Source organism: Pleurodeles waltl, chromosome 3_1 (assembly GCF_031143425.1).
Source record: "Pleurodeles waltl isolate 20211129_DDA chromosome 3_1, aPleWal1.hap1.20221129, whole genome shotgun sequence".
Classification (NCBI taxonomy): domain Eukaryota; kingdom Metazoa; phylum Chordata; class Amphibia; order Caudata; family Salamandridae; genus Pleurodeles; species Pleurodeles waltl.
The window spans coordinates 1,716,310,818-1,716,328,047 of NC_090440.1; the positions used below are offsets into that span (position 1 = coordinate 1,716,310,818).

At 41.8% G+C, this 17,230-nt stretch overlaps 1 protein-coding gene across 2 annotated transcripts in view; it reads right to left on the bottom strand.

Annotated features, from left to right (window-relative positions):
- Nucleotides 1-17,230, bottom strand: part of UBE2F (ubiquitin conjugating enzyme E2 F (putative)) — a 1,010,525-nt gene that overhangs the window by 935,755 nt on the left and 57,540 nt on the right. Inside the window, exon 2 of one of the 2 annotated variants that reach the window (XM_069225614.1) lies at nucleotides 4,526-4,592. The exons of the other annotated variant lie outside the window; for it this stretch is intronic. The gene's annotated coding sequence lies outside the window, so the exon portion shown is untranslated. The remainder of the gene's footprint in view (nucleotides 1-4,525; nucleotides 4,593-17,230) is intronic. 2 annotated transcript variants of the gene reach the window in all.

Here is a 17,230-nt window from a genome sequence, read left to right on the forward strand (position 1 = left end):
TTTTTTTAGATGTTGTAGGGTTTCCCTGGAGGCCATTTTGGCCCTCAAGGAAACCATACAACAACTAAAAAAAAAATATATCTACATAGATATATAGATCTATCTATGTACATGGATATATCTATAGATATATCTATGTAGATAGATTTATATTATATATATATATATATATACACACACACACACACATATATATATATAGATCTATCTATCTATCTATCTATATATATATATATATATATATATATATCTATCTATCAATCAATCAAAGAGATTTATAAAGCGCACTACTCACCTGTGAGGGTCTCAAGGCGCTGGGGAGGGGGTGGGGGGAGGGAAAGGGGCTGGGAGGATCACTGTTCGAAAAGCCAGGTTTTGAGGCCCTTCCTGAAAAGAAGTAGGTTTTGGGTCTTGCGAAGGTGGGCTGGGAGGGCGTTCCAGGTTTTGGGTGCAAGGTAGGAGAAGGATCTGCCCCCGGTGGTGGTGTGTTTGATGCGGGGGACAGAGGCGAGAGAGATCAGCTGAGCAGAGGTTTTGTGTGGGGGTGTGGAAGGTGACTCTCGTTGAGGTAGGCAGGGCCTGTGTTGTGGAGTGATTTGTGTGCGAGGATGAGGATCTTGAAGGTGATCCTTTTGTCAATGGGGAGCCAGTGGAGGGATTTGAGGTGTGGAGAGATGTGTTCGTGTCGGGGGAGGTCGAGGATGAGTCGTGCTGCTGAGTTCTGGATGCGTGTAGTTTGCGCTTGAGTTTTAGAGTGGTGCCGGCGTAGAGGGCGTTTCCGTAATCAAGTCTGCTGCTGATGAGTGCGTGAGTGACAGTTTTTCTGGTCTCTGTGGGGATCCATTTGAATGTTTTTTTCAGTATACGGAGTGTGTTGAAGCATGAGGAGGTGAGAGCGTTGATTTGTTGGGTCATCGAGAGGGAGGAGTCTAGGTTGATGCCGAGGTTGCGTGCGTGGTTGGCGGTGGTGGGTGCAGGGCCTAGTGTGGTGGGCCACCATGAGGGGTCACAGGTGTTTGTGTGGGCCAAAGAGGATTATTTCGGTTTTGCTTGAGTTGAGTTTCAGGTGGTTGGCTGTTATATATATATATATATATATATATATATATATATATATAATATGCCTACTGCAAAGAGCAAATCTGTATTTTATGTAAATAGCTGAGTACATTAGTAAAGTCAGCCATTACCTGCGCTATAATACCAATGAAATGCATGTGCGGGGTGGAGGGCGGCTATGGAGAGATGAAGGGCACTTTTGCTGGGTGGTAATGAGGGAATCCGAGGAGGAGGGAGTGGGAGCACCAATAATGATTGTTGGACTGGGCGCAGGAGGTGCTAAAGACTGTGACGAATGGTATGTGACAAGGTGTTTTTTGTGTCTTGAAAGAACGTGCTGATTGAGGGAAGAAGCGCAGGTAAGGTGGCCTCTACTGTTGCACGTATCTCACACACACCATCGATTTTGTGACTGTCTACGTAGGCTAGTGTTTTAGAGCAACAGTTTAGCCAATAGCAGAGATGGCATCTTGATGGATGACTGCTGCCTGCACTCGGGCTATAGAGGACCGCTCTGACATAGGATCAGAGACTGAGACATCAGATACTGAGACAGCATCTGAGGGATAGGACAACGGCGCAGACTCTGGGAGTGATTTTTCAGTCGGAGGAGTCCCATTCGATAATTCCTCTTCCAGTACATTATGAGGGAGGTGATGAGGACAGTCCTGCTGTCCCTTCGCAAGCTGTTTGTGCAACTGGGTAATAGTGGGTTAGCCCAACCCAGAGAGGTGAATGCGGCGGCAAGCAGATAGAGTGCTCTCTTGGGAGCTCCCCAATTTAGTTCAGCCCCAAATTCCACCACCCAAATCGTATTGTGGAGACATCAAAATTATCTATGGCAAAACAAACTGGTTTTGTAAGGCAGGCACCTGTGTTTTTGGTCCTGGGTTCGGCGGCCATATAGAGAAACACACTAAACCCAAACATTTCTGGAAACTAGACATTCGGGGGAGTCCACAGAGGTGTGACCTGTGTGGATTCCCCAAAGTTTTCTTACCCAGAATACCCTGCAAAGCTGAAATGTTAAATAAAAAAATCAATCTTTCTCGCATTTCTGTCACACAAACTACAGGAATATGCTGGGATCCACAAAATTCCTACCACCCAGTGACTCCTTACCTGTCCTGATAAAAACACTACCCCTCTTGAGTGCCTACACCTAGTGCCTGCGTCAGGAATGGATCACCCCAGGGTCAACAGCTGCCTCATGTAAGGACCAACATTGACCGTTGTGTGATCTATTCCTGTCGCGGGCACCAGGCCTACCCACACAAGTGAGGTATCATTTTTATCGGGAGACTTGGGGGAACGCTGGGTGTAAGGAAATTTGTGGCTCCTCTCAGATTCCAGAACTTTCTGTCACCGAAATGTGAGGAAAACGTGTTATATACGTGTTATATTAGCCACATTTTGAGGTTTGCAAAGGATTCTGGGTAACAGAACCTGGTCCGAGCCCCAGAAGTCACCTCATCTTGGATTCCCCTGGGTTTCTAGTTTTCAAAAATGCACTGGTTTGCTAGGTTTCCCCAGGTGCCGGCTGAGCTAGAGGCCAAAATCCACAGGTAGGCACTGTTTTCTATGAAAAGATTTGATGTGTCCACGTTGTGTTTTGGGGCATTTCCTGTCATGGGCGCTAGGCCTACCCACACAAGTGAGGTATCATTTTTATCGGGAGACTTGGGGGAACGCTGGGTGGAAGGAAATTTGTGGCTCCTCTCAGATTCCAGAACTTTCTGTCACCGAAATGAGAGGAAAACGTGTTTTTTTAGCCACATTTTGAGGTTTGCAAAGGATTCTGGGTAACAGAACCTGGTCAGAGCCCCACAAGTCACCCCATCTTCGATTCCCCTAGTTCTCTAGTTTTCAAAAATGCATAAGGTTGGTAGGTTTCCCTAGGTGCCGGCTGAGCTAGAGGCCAAAAAAAATCCACAGCTAGGCACTTTGCAAAAAACAGCTCTGTTTTCTGTCAAAAAAAAATGGGATGTGTCAACGTTGTGTTTTGGGGCATTTCCTGTTGCGGGCGCTAGGCCTACCCACACAAGCGAGGTATAATTTTTATCGGGAGACTTGGGGGAACATAGAATAGCAAAACAAGTGTTATTGCCCCTTATCTTCCTCTACATTTTTTCCTTCCAAATATAAGAGTGTGTAAAAAAGACGTCTATTTGAGAAATGCCCTGCAATTCACATGCTAGTATGGGCACCCCGGAATTCAGAGATGTGCAGATAATCACTGCTCCTCAAAACCTTATCTTGAGCCCATTTTGGAAATGCAAAGGTTTTCTTGACACCTATTTTTCACTCTTCATATTTCAGCAAATGAATTGCTGTATACCCAGTAAAGAATGAAAACCAACTGCAGGGTGCAGCTCATTTATTGGCTCTGGGTGCCTAGGGTCCTTGATGACCCTACAAACCCTTTATATCCCCGCAACCAGAAGAGTCCAGCAGACAAAACGGTATATTGCTTTCTGAAATCTGACATCGCAGGAAAAAGTTACAGAGTAAAACAAAGAAAAATGGCTGTTTTCAGCTCAATTTCAATTTTTTTTTTATTTCAGCTGTTATTTTCTGTAGGAAAACCTTGTAGGATCTACACAAATGACCCTTGCTGAATTCAGAATTTTGTCTAGTTCTCAGAAATGTTTAGCTTTCCGGGATCCAGCATTGGTTTCACACCCATTCCTGTCACTAACTGGAAGGAGGCTGAAAGCACCAAAAATAGTAAAAATGGGGTATGTCTCAGTAAAATGCCAAATTTGTGTTGAAAAATGTGGTTTTCTGATTCAAGTCTGCCCGTTCCTGAAAGGTGGGAAGATAGTGATTTCAGCACCAGAAACCCTTTGTTGATGGCATTTTCAGGGAAAAAACCACAAGCCTTCTTCAGCAGCCCTTTTTTCCCTATTTTTTGGAAAAAACGAAATTTTCACTGTATGTTGGCTATTTTCTTGGTCTCCTCCAGGGGAAACCACAAACTCTGGGTACCATTAGAATCCCTAGGATAATGGAAAAAAAGGACGCAAATTTGGCGTGGTTAGCTTATATGGACAAAAAGTTATGAAGGCCTAAGCGCGAACTACCCCAAATAGCCAAAAAAGGGCTCAGCGCAGGGGGGGGGGGGGGGGGGGGGGCAGCAGCTAAGAGGTTAAACATAACGATCAGAAAACTAAGATTTGCATATGTATGCAATAAAGGATGTAATATGATGCCATTGTATGATCTCTTTAACCACCAATCCCCCCGAACAGTAATCTACATTACCATTCCATTAATCTTCTAATGTATCACAACAAAATTGTGTGCATCCATTCCCAAATGAAATGCTGCTTACACAAATAAAAAATAATTCAGAACGCAGAATATGCGTTAATGGGTTTCAGAAACAGACTGTTTTTGTTTCAATCAATTCTACCGAATGATAAACTAATAAGCTACAAAAAATATTCTTGAAATAGAGCAATACCTGTTGTCAGTTATGTTGTCAAGTTTAACTTCCTCACAAAATAGGATGTTGGAGAAGGACATATCATCTGTGGAAGTCAAGAAGAGAATATTAAGCTGAAGTAATAATAATACAAATCGGGCCAGATGGGTTACCATCTTACTTTAATTAGGTATTCATTTCAGTTGTTTAGCAGTCATGACAACATTTTTTTTTAAAATCGCTGTTGTATAACTGGTATCGTCCCAAGTACGGTTGTGAAGGTTGGTACATGTTAGTATTTCTTAAGGAGTATAAGGGTGCTAAATACCAAGAACTCTGCAGGACACTTATTTAAAATGGATTTGAACATTAAAATATTAAGACAGGAAATAAAGACGCATTTTATTCTTGGCCTTACTGTGCAAAAGATGAAAGCCATGATTAAGAATGAGCTTGGTTAAGGCCCCTAGGAAGAACACCTTTCTCACCATGATCACTCTTGAGAAAAAAGAAAAAAACGAAGAAAAAAAAAAACAGCATTTGATATGGTAGGATGACCCTTTGAGGTTTCAGTGCATTATATCCAACTCCAAAATTATGATCATGATTGACCTAGTGAGGATTGTTCTGCTAATGACAGACTAACGACTGCTAATATATTTATTTACCCTTGCAGTCATTGCGATGTTTAATAGCTTTAATCATACAAATGAACTCAAGAGTATCAAAAAGAGATCAAGGAGGACTATTTCGGGGTGTATATCTTTAGGTATTACTAACTGCTTGAATATTTTAAAAGTCAAGCTGCGACACAATCAAACAGTTCATGGCCGACTTGTAAATCTGTGCGCGAAAAATTGTTTTTCTGAATATTGTTTCGTTAGCCTGGCTGTTTTTTCTGTCTTTGATTAATTGTACTTTCTAACATTTGACTAGCCAATCTGTGCATGAACCATTTACTAAAATTTTTAGAGTCACGACTGCCAAAAGCAGATTAGAGGGTCTATTGTCTACAGACTAAGAAATGAAATGGTGATTGAGTAGTTTTTAACGTTCATAGCCATATGAAAAGAGCTTTCTAGCACACTACTGTTCAATGTCCAATACCGTTCAATTTCTCTTCTTCCCACATTAAACCTTTACATACTGTAGCATTCATCTAATATTACTCACTTATATTCTTCCATGAGTCTAATCTACAAATTAAAATAAAACACTCCTATTTTGAATTGTGTACAAAACAGTTAGTTCAGTCAGAACAGTCCTTTATTATGACAAAGGAACATTCCATTTGGTGCTATGGGCAGCTGTTACATCACAGGTAACTACTATCTGTGCTGTGATTTCACATCACAGAAATATACAATGTCTGTCTGTTTTAATTACTTAATGTCTTTAAACTACATCAAACTGGTTATATACACACACACACACACACACATTCTTGTATACTTAAGTAAATATTTACAAAGATCCAGGGTTGGGTACTAGGGATAGTAATGCTTTTTTGAGGTGTTCGGGGACAGATAGTGTTGAGGGGTATTAAAGCAGTTCTTAGTGTTGGGGGCTAGTAAGGAATTTCTACGTACAGGTAAGGGTGTTTAAACGTATATTTAACAAAGGGGGTACCTCAAAAATTAGATGGCAATATTAAAAAACACACGTACACACACATTGTTGACTCGGCCAGGAAACTAACAACCCCGTATGCAAATGCAGGTTTGAGAAGACAAGCTGTTCGTCTAAAAGGATCCAGAACGGATTAAAAAGAGAAACATGTGGGACGTGGTAAGCTTTAAAGGTGACAAATGATTGACTGAATTCGATAATACTGTATGTTCCGAGAGGGTTTCATTCATGTGAGAGCTCTGACAGAAAGTGAAGCAAGTCTGTTGAGTGCTACTCTAGTTTTGACTTCTTCGGTTTATTGAAAAAAGCTTGAAAATCAAGGGAGCTGTTCATGACTGGTATAACAAGTGCAACCTTAACAGTTATTGAGATAAATGACAGCTGGATATTCACAGTGACATTGGCATTTGTGGGAACATCTTTGTAATACAGAAAATACAGAAAAGGAATGTTCGTATTTGTGCCTTTCATGTTACAGAGCATATCACAGAAAAATAATTCAGTTGTTCTTGCGTTAACATTTGCAATTGCAAAGTTAGTTTCAGGGCTATTTTGGAAATGACAAATAAAAACTTTAACTTAGCCACTCATTAGAAGTGTACACCAAAATATTTGCTGGCCCAAATAAAAATCACTTTTGTAAAAGAAATCTTAATTTGCACCATCAACTGTATCAAAGAAACTTTCTACATGTTAACCAGTACTGAAGTGCTTGTGCTCTCTCCTTAAAATGTGTTAACATCGCCTTACCCACATTTGTCATATTTAATTACTTTTAAGTCCCTCGTAAAATGCTCAGGGCCTGTAAATTAAATGCTAGTGATGGGCCTGCAGCACTGATTCTGCCACCCACTAAGTTGCCCTTCAAACATGTCAAGTTTCATATCATTGGAACAGGAATGATAAATCCTCTTTACTGGTAAAGTCGGATTAACATTACTATTTTAGAAATGCCACTTTTGGAAAGTGGACATTTCTCTGCTTTTATAGCTCTGTGTGCCTGCAGCCTGTCCCCAATACACGTCTGGGGTGGGTACACTTTGTGCATTCCTTCTACAAAAGCATGAACACAGGAAGGTTAGGTGTGTCTGACCACTCCTCTGCATTCTGAAGCAGGGACCGTTGGAGGGGCTGGCACTTACACCTGGATAGAAAGTGCCTGTCACACAAAGGGCTGATTACCCATTACTGATAGTCTGGAGCCAGGCTGGGAAGAAAGGGACTCTGTGCACCTTAAAGACCCTTCTTTGAAGTTAACCCCAATTCAAAGGGACAACTGGATATAGGTACAGGGTCTTAGACCCCACCAAATCAGACTCTTCTAGATCTACAACCGGACTGTCAGAAGAAATGCTGTGCTGAATCAAGGACTTATTTTGCTGGACTGCTGACCTGGAAGGGTTGCTTTTCTGATACTCTCCGAACCTGCTGAGGGAGAGCCGAAATCTGCCTGCACCCCAAGTGCTCTCCAAGGGCATGCAGACTTGCTTCCTGTTATTTGAGACTGAGGGATATCGAAGTCTCTACCCCTGCTCACTGGAAGTAGACCCAGATACTTGCACCAGAAAAGGTGAGGAATCTCCAGTCTGCTTACAGCAGAACCAGCTCATCAATTCTGTTGCTAGAGTAGAACTGGTGCTTTGCTCTCAGAACCATTGCTTCGCCTTGAGAGCCACTCGGAACTTATCATCGCCATCACAGCACCTTGGGAAAAACTACGCATCCCCTCGACTACGTGGAGAGACCAGGCACATCGCACTTTGGAACCAACGCAGCTCTCTATCTTCGGAACAGACACAGCCACCACTGTGTGAAGAAAATAGATGCATCACCTCAACAGCGGGCCTGACACCAATGCATCGCTCGACACTTTGCTCATCTGCATTCCACGTTTGCAATCAAGGTACTCTGTTCACTGGGCCTATGTGGCTCTTGTCCCCAGCCTGCACTCTATCGTGGTCGGCCTGAACGGTTCACTTTGCCTCAGTTCAGCACAATCAGATTACTCACATGGACGCTTAATGCTTCCAAGCACTAGAATTCTTTTTATTCTTTCAAAAGAATAAACTCAAAATCTATTCATTGTATTTTTGGTCTTGCTTCATTTAAAAAATTGTCTATTTTTCCAACCTGGTAAAGAGTCATTTTGTGGTGTTTTCATTGTGTTACCGTGTGTTGTGTTGCAAAAAAATGCTTTACACATTGCCTCTTTAGATTAGCCTGGTTCTCTGTGCCAAGCTACCAGAGGATGAGCCAAGGAAATATTTTAATGTATATTTGACTTACCCTGACTAAGGTTGTGGTTTCTGCTTGCACATGGTGTATGCTCTGACAACCAGATACTCAATTTTTTAACAGAGAAATATTTATTGGAAAAGATAAACATCTGTGCCTAGAAGGTCAGTACTAATAAGAACAATGGAATTAGTATTACCCAGTGAAGGTTTGCGTAAAGAGTTTGTTGCAAGTATAGTGTGAAACTGTTGATAATGGAGGCTGTAATGGTGTATATTTTCATAGGACATAGAAATGTATGCCTAACAGTAAAATTGTTATGAATTTTCTGCAATTTAAAAAGGTAATAATCTGAAGTTGTTTTATGTAGCATTAAATGCACATTTACATAAAATAAAGCATGTCTATTTATTTCAGCCATTTCATAAAGCAAATGGTAGCTGCATTCTTGAGATACTTACTACCTTATCGGCACTGGGTTGGGCCAGCTTGTTAGTTAGGCGACCTCAGGAGAACAAATGATTTGGATAAAGGACAATAAAAGGTAGGGTTATGATGGTACTGAAAGTAAAACATATGTGGAGAAAGTAGTGATATAGGAAGAATAGGAACACATCACATACTTACAAACATAAGTTCCCAAATCCCAATACAAACATTTTAGGCTAGGGATAGTTGTAAACTAATGTAAGTAGTGAAAGGCTTAATATATAGGACATGCTAAAAAAAAAAAAAAAAAAAAATGTGGGTTCAATTAAAAAGGCAGGTCATTTTTAGGACAAACAAACACTTATTACTTGGGAAACTTATACACATGCTGCATTGTTAAGTTAGCTGTGCTGGAACACACAAGAGGCCCAAGCCACATTAGAATGAGAGTTTTTCTTCAAAGCTGCAACAACTGTTGCTTTCAAAAACTTCACTTAGCACAAACACGGTGGAACACAAGGGTGTATCCTGCCTTAGCACAAGGGTCCTAAAAACCACAAGTCATTCATATCTTGGTGAGGGGAACTGTGTAAGAGTCAGATAAGCATTAGCACAAGGCAGGGCTACCGTGAGCATCATGTAACATATAATCACTTGTTGTGCAGAAAAGACAGAGATGCAGAATGACGTCAGTGTTACTTACCCACCCATGAGGTGACCAGTAATCGTGCATGTGCTCTTGTCAAGAGGTACCTCTCCCCTATTATCTTATCTGTACTGCTTGTTCTTGCTTACGTCAATGCTGAACTTGTCAGCATAGTTTTTTGTGGTTTTTACAGTATAAATACTACTGCTTGTGAACTAGAACTTTGAACTTCAGTCATGGCCTCTACGTTGAGACTGCCGCCTGTTCCCAGCTCAAAATCGATTAAACCTATATTGCTGTGTGAAACTGATATGTCTTATTTTATTAACAGATTTCCCTTTAACATATTGGCCAGCTAAGCCAGGAGTTCTATTTTGATCTCACCAACTGCTGGACTGGGGGCCCTGCCTGTCTCCACAAGGTGATTTGTGCACTTTTTAAAGAGATAAGGGAGATGCCAACATTTAAGTAAAAATCTCTGATCTCGTGGGGATGGATGGGACTCAGGTGTTTAGCAGTTAGGGTGGACACAGTACGAGGTCTGTTCCTTTTATATTTACAATTTTGACACGGTCATGTATATAATTTTGGTGTTTGCATGCAAGATTGTGTATGAATTGATTCAATATTAAGGGATCCCTCCCAGGGGTAATTCCGGAAGATACAGGGAGCTTGACTAAGTAAGTCAAAAGTGGTCAAGAGTAGTGTTAGACTTGGGGCTAAGCAATCAGTGTATGTTCTAAAGAACACTCAAGTCAACCTAACCCAGACCTTAAGTCTGTAAGTCACAATTTGTAGTTGCAAAAAGTGAAAAGTTGTCCCCTCTATGAATCCGGAGGGAAGTGACCAGTAGTATTATGTTTGCCCTAGTATGAAATTAAGAATTACTGTGTATGTATATGCATGTATAGATACATAATAATATCAATATATAAGTTTGTGTTATTTAGTGTATAATTTAGGAATAAGTATCAGACCTCCTATTCTTATGAAGGTTAAGTTATAACAGTATACTCAAAAGTAAAGTAATTGACTTGATTGAGCAAATGCCCCAAAAAAGTCAACTAATTAATTCCACATCCCTGAATTAATTATTCATTTTTATAACGGTCAGGCTGCTGCCCTCTGCAACATAACTGACCTTAGTAGACCAGTAATATCAATACCATAGAATCATTTTTTTAAGTTAGAAGTTTATGAATGCCTAGGTATTTATAGTATATCACCTCTAGACCTTAAAACAACCTACATTGACATAAGAGAAATGCCTGTTAGACAATTATAAATAATTATTCAAAGAACTAATATAAGGACATTGTCCTCCAAGTTAAATGTAGTGTAGTAGCCTCATGAACCCCATAACAAATACTGACACTACTAACTATTATCCCCATTATGAAACTATAGAGCCTCAAGATTGGAGGCAAGATGAATTATCAAACAGTATAGACTGGGACATATACACATATATTGAGGGTATACAAATAGAAGAATTATCAGCTACTATACATACAAAATATAATATAATATATATATATATATATATATATATATATATATATATATATATATATAGTAGGTGCATTTATGTGTGGCCTAAGTGACACAACAAACAATAATGTTATTGTGATTGCAGTGGCTTCAATATATTCACTTTCTGGCCACAAGTTGGCACCAGTGTCACACATGAAAAATTAAACGGCATATTTTAGAGGCCTTCAAAGGGGTGCCTCACTCTTGGAAAGACAACTGCAACAGGTTTTGTAGATTTTAAAACAAACTTTTATTCTAATTATGCGAAGGTCCTGTTCACATCTATCTGAAAGGTAGTTAAATATAGGTTATAAATAATGTTCACCTTCACAGCCTATTAACAGTTTATGTGAAGTCTGGAAATACCCCAGGAAGTAAATAGAAGTCCAATTAGAGTGTAAACCATATAGTATAAAGGATTCATTTCACTAAATAGAAATGGGGTCCCCTTTAGAACACATAGTTACAGTGTTCTCAGGAGAAAAGGACAGGATAGGAAAATACTGTAAGGAATGGCACAAAGCAACATTAAAACTTGCACATGCTTGGCCCAAAGAGGGCACATTTGATAAAACAATAGAACACATGCCGACCTTCCTACAGAGTAAATTCAAAGGAAATAAACTAGAGAAAAGGAAGATCACACTAGACCTATGGAGGGTCTTTTGTGAAACAAATATGAATGAGTCAAATACAAAGCCTCAGACCCTCCCTTCGGCTCCTCCACCCCCCTATCAAGACGTGCAATTAAGGTTAGGCAGCGCAAAGGTACAGGGCATGTATACGATGCAACCTGGTACCCCAAACTCACTACTCACCTCTTCGCACACCCCTGCTGTGGGATATACAGACCCCAAGTATAGCCCACCATTAGAATCTTTATGAACATAGAGAATATGTCCACCCATCTCCATGTCCTCAAATGGCCAGTACACCACGGGAAATGTTAGGTGGGGACAGCACTAAATACATAGGAACAGTAGATGCCACATTTACACTTCCTTTAGAGGCCGAGATGTCCCCCCACTAAAAAACAATGAAGGTATACCTAATGAGGGGTCAAGAGAGGCACAGAGAATGGATGGGGCTAGAAAAAAAGAAAAGTGTTTTGCAAAAATTATGTACCAACATTAAAAATGAGACAAGTTAGCTTACACACCAGAATGTCCTCCCACAGAGTGCTGGAGGTTCATGCACCCAGGAGCAGAGGAGAATAGTGTAGGCAAGGGGGTCACAGTGCAGGAAGATAGATGGGTAGACCAAAGAGCGACTTGGGAAAAGGAGGAAGGCCCTTGAGGCAGTCAAGGGCCCTCACTAGGCCACAAATGATTGTACAAGAAGGACTAGATGACAGTCTCCACACATAGCAGCTTAGGTGAAGATCTGGATTTAGAAAAATCCTACAAAAGATCAGACGGCGCATTAGATGGCATAACTGAACATGTTAAAAGAATGTCCCTTCTTGAGGACCATAGCAGGGAACAGTCACAGTATGCCTGTGAGGGAGAAGAAAACAATAAGACAGGCCAGACATTGGGTCCCTTATGGCACAAACAATGCAGCCAAACGAGGACCCAGCCCAATTCCTTAGCAGAATGAAGGAAAAATGGGCACAGGAAGTGGGGGAGAGTCGGGATGTAACTGAACAGAATATATAGTGAAAAAGGGTCTGCCAGCTGAAGTGCAGGATAAATTAGATAATATACTGGCCTTAGAGGCCAAACCACGGATAGAGATACAAGCACACACAATACATTTTTGTAAGAAGAGACAAGAAAAGGAAAAGAGCGAGAAAGATAAAATACAGCAGAAACTGGCTAAGAAAACAGAGGAAGGAACTGCCACTGCCACCACCTAGTTAGCTGCAGTGTCCCTGGGACTGCCCCCTTCAGGCCCCCCCAATGCAACCCTACCAGTATGCCCAGAGAAGCAATAACAGGAATAATGGAAGAGGAGGGTGAGGAAGGTTTGGGGGAAATAGAGTAAACACATTCCAAAGTGGACAGACATGCCACTATTGCAAGATGACAGGACATTTCATTAGAGACTGTAGATTTAAAAAGGAAGATGAACTTAGCAACCAGACAAGGGCAAATTATGGCCAACAAATGGCACCACCTGGTGGCATTGTAGCACAACCTGCCACGAGTCCCCAAGTGATATATCTCCCACAGCCCCAAATACAACTGCAGCCTCAACCACAGATACAGCCTCAGCAGTTACAGCAATCAGTGCCCCAAATACAGTATGGGCCACAGCAGACAGTGCATCCCACCTTGCAGCACCAGAACTTACAGGGAGGGGTAACTGTCAGGGGAGGAAACCCATTCCAGCAAAACTACATGGGAGGATTTGCCCAATGAAGGTGCCCAAGGAGAAGTCTCATGTGTCCAGTCTTATCGGTAACCCACAGGCCAGAACCCACTGTGATGGAAGCCATAAATGACAAGGAGTACACCTTTCTCATCGATACTGGTGCCACTAGGTCCTGTATCCGTGAGAGGGGACTGCCATTGTCAAATTGATCAATGGACCCACAGGGGTTCTCCAGGGCTGTAATGAGGGTTCCATTCACTAAACCTGTGGAGATGGAAATAGTCGGAAGGTATGTTGATGGATGTTTCTTATTCTCCACAAATGCACCAGCTAATCTGTTAGGACGTGATCTCATGGCAAAATTAAACATGACTTTTCACTTTGAAGAGGATGGGACTATGATCTGTTCAACACCTGGAGTATCTAATACACGCATCATGACAATGGCTACACCTCCCCCCCCCAGGTGGTAACCAAGTTAGAGCCAGACCTGTAGACATTTTAGCTTTTACTATTGCCGTGTACACCATCATAGCAGAAACACCGGAACTGACAGGGAAGCTAGTTGAATTACCCAAGAGCTTTCTCTTTAGACAGCAGGGCCCCTATTTTGAAATATTAGGCAAAGACCTCATTCTGGAAATAGAGGCTCTAGAAATGTCCCCCCACCTATGGGACACTGATGGCAAGTGACCACACTGGTGAGCATGTGTCATCTTATGATCCCAACATGCAGGTGGGCGACATATCAGATGACCATTTGTTTGCTGATGACCTTAGAAAGACAGAGATTGTTTTTAAAAACCGTGTACCTTTACGCACCACACTGGAGACAAAGCCTGTGATACCAATAAATGTCTCCAGTCCTATCAAAGATAATGACCTTACGCAGGTACCCTCCAACTTGTGGACAAAAGGCCCTTATGATGTAGGCCTCGTCCGCACAGCAGTACCATTCAGAATAATTTTGAAGGAAGGAGTGATACTACCAAGAGTGAGACAATACTCTCTATCCAAAGAAGCAGAGAAGGGCATTGCACCGGTTATACAGGCATTGGTGGAGCAGGAAGTCATATACCCAGGTGTCTACCTCTGCAACACCCTAATTTACCCTATAAGGAAGGTCAACGGAAAATTTGTGGCGCATGATTCAAGACCTGCGCCCCCTTAATGACAGTGATACCAGAATTCCCTGTAGTACCTGACCCTTCCATCATCCTAACCAACATACCCCAAGATGCTAAATACTTTTCAGTCATAGACTTGAAGAATGCATTTCTCAGCAGTCTCCTGCACCAAGACAGTCACTATTTGACTGCATTTTCCTATCGCGGTTCACAGTACCTTCATTCCCGATTACCTCAAGGGTACTGTGAGTCACCTAGTGTCTTTAACAGGACGGTCAAGAATTACTTCACCAATTTTCAGTGTGACAGCACAGTGTTGAAGTATGTCGATGACCTACTGATCTGTAGCCCAGCAGAGGAGCTGTGTAGAAAGGACACTGTGTCCCTGTTATGTACCCTTGCTCAAAGAGGTTACAAGGTGGACAGGGACAAATTACAGTACTGCCAGGAAGAAGTTCAATACTTGGGGCAACTACTTTCAGCATCAGGCCGCCGAATTATGCCCGGGAGAGCAGAATCCATTCAGCAGATGGCAGAGCCTGAGACTGTGAAAGGAATGCAGAAGTTCCTAGGCTAATGTAATTATGTCAGACAATGGGTTTTTGACTACAGTACTTTGCTTGCAACTATCAAACAGGCGAAAACACAGAGACAGGATAACATGGACTACGGAGATGGAACAAACCTTCACTAAGCTAAAAACAGAGATAACAAATGCACCAGTGTCAGGAACACCAGACTATAACAAAGAGTTTTTTCTTTTTTGCCACTGTAATGGCCAGGTGATGACAGCTGTCCTCACCCAAAAGTATCCTTTAGGCCACAAACCAACTGCATATTTTAGTGACCTACTTGATTCTGTCATGAAAAGCCATTACCCTTGTGAACAAGCACTAGCCACAGCAGCCTTTGCAGTACAGAAAAGTGGCCCCATTGTAATGGGTGCACCTCTGACACTGTATGCTGAACATGCTGTGTTTGCAATAACTCAGAAAGCTAAAACAACATTAACAACACAGAGAGTATCAGGCTATGAGATAATATTATCTTTACCATCCTTGAAGGTGGTTAAATGCCATGTAGTACCTTCTTTGCACACCACATTTCAGACACTGACGATGACGCCCATGATTGTGCCACATATACTCCAGATGAGTGTAGCCAAGCAACAGAAGACCCCATTCCAGGTAGTGTTGTATATTTTGTGGATGATTCTTCCACAATAGATCAGGACACAGGGGTAAGACACAGGTGCTGCAGTGGTCAAAGCGATGCAGCACAACTCAGACACACTGCAGATAACCAAACAGATAGATTTGCCATCTCAATATTCAGCCCAGGCTGCTGAATTAGTAGCTTTAGTGGCAGCCCTCAAACAAGTGGAAGTAGAAACAATAACAGTATACTCTGATTCAGCCTATGTCACTACGACCGTACATTCCAGCATTATGCGGTGGAACAGATGGGAATTTTTCTCAAGTCTGATGGAAGCCCTGTCATGCACCGCCCCCTTTTAGAGGACTTGATACAAGCTTTAACACTGCCACATGCAGTTGCAGTAGTGAAATGCGCAGCCCACACTAATGGTCAGGATTTTGTGTCCCATGGAAATGCTCTGGCTTATTGGTCAGCCAAAGATGGAGCTACACGCCGTCTTAGTGACACACATACCACAGTTTTGTTAGCTAGTGAAACTTTGACATCTTCAGACCCTTTGAATGTATCCAGACATTACACAGAGACAGCTCATCTGAATGTAAGAGAGATACAAGACAATGACCCAGAGCATGAGAAACATTTGTGGTAAGCCAGAGGATGCACAAAGACAGGAACAGATTTAATATACAGACAAATGTCAACAAGGAAGCCTGTCATGCCCCAAGCATTGCTACTGATTGCTCTAAACCAGCTACATTTTCCTTCACATACTGCTAGAGACAATATGTACCTCCAAATACGTCAGGATTGGTTTGCCCCTAACTTACATGAGATGATTACAATGTACATACACACCTGCACAGTGTGCCAGCAGTATTCACCAAGTCCCACCTCTAAGGTAATAGCTTCCATAATACCTCGCCCACAAGGTCCCTTTAAGGAACTGCAAATTGATTACATTGATATGACTGACAGATGCAATCATTATCGCTATCTTATAGTTGTAGTCTGCCCATTCTCACGGTGGATTGAAGCAGGACCTTGTGTTCACTGTGATGCCAAGTCTGCTGCAAATTTTTTGATCCGTGGGGTGTCCCTGAGGGGATCAGATCAGACAATGGCACCCACTTTGTGAATAATATCTTTTCTCACCTCACCACCTTGTTAGGAATAAAACATAAATTGTCCTCAGCTTATTATCCGCAAAGCAATGGAATTGTGGAGCGCCTTAATGGCCTCCTCAAGAACAAAATAAGTAAACTATGTGTGACATTGAAAAAGAAATGGCTATACTGCCTCCCTTTTGCACTCTGCTTTGAGAAAATACCCTAGGGTCAGATCACCACTTGACTCCTCATCAAATAGTGACAGGTAGAACAATGAGCACATTTGTGCCATCAACTAGGCATAAGTTGGAGACTGAAAGTGCACCTGAAGTTGTACAAACTGAAATAAATGAATACATGTCTGAGCTAACCAAAGTTGCAAAGTTCTTCTCTAAACAGGTTACACGTGCAGCCATGAAGGGCGCCCATGCATCTGCTGTAAAGGATCAACAAACACCATTACCTTTGGGAACTTTAGCATATATTCGCAATTTTGTCAGAAAGTGGAAGGGCTTCAAATTCAATGGACCCTTCCCAGTGACAGACAGCACGACTACAGCAGTGA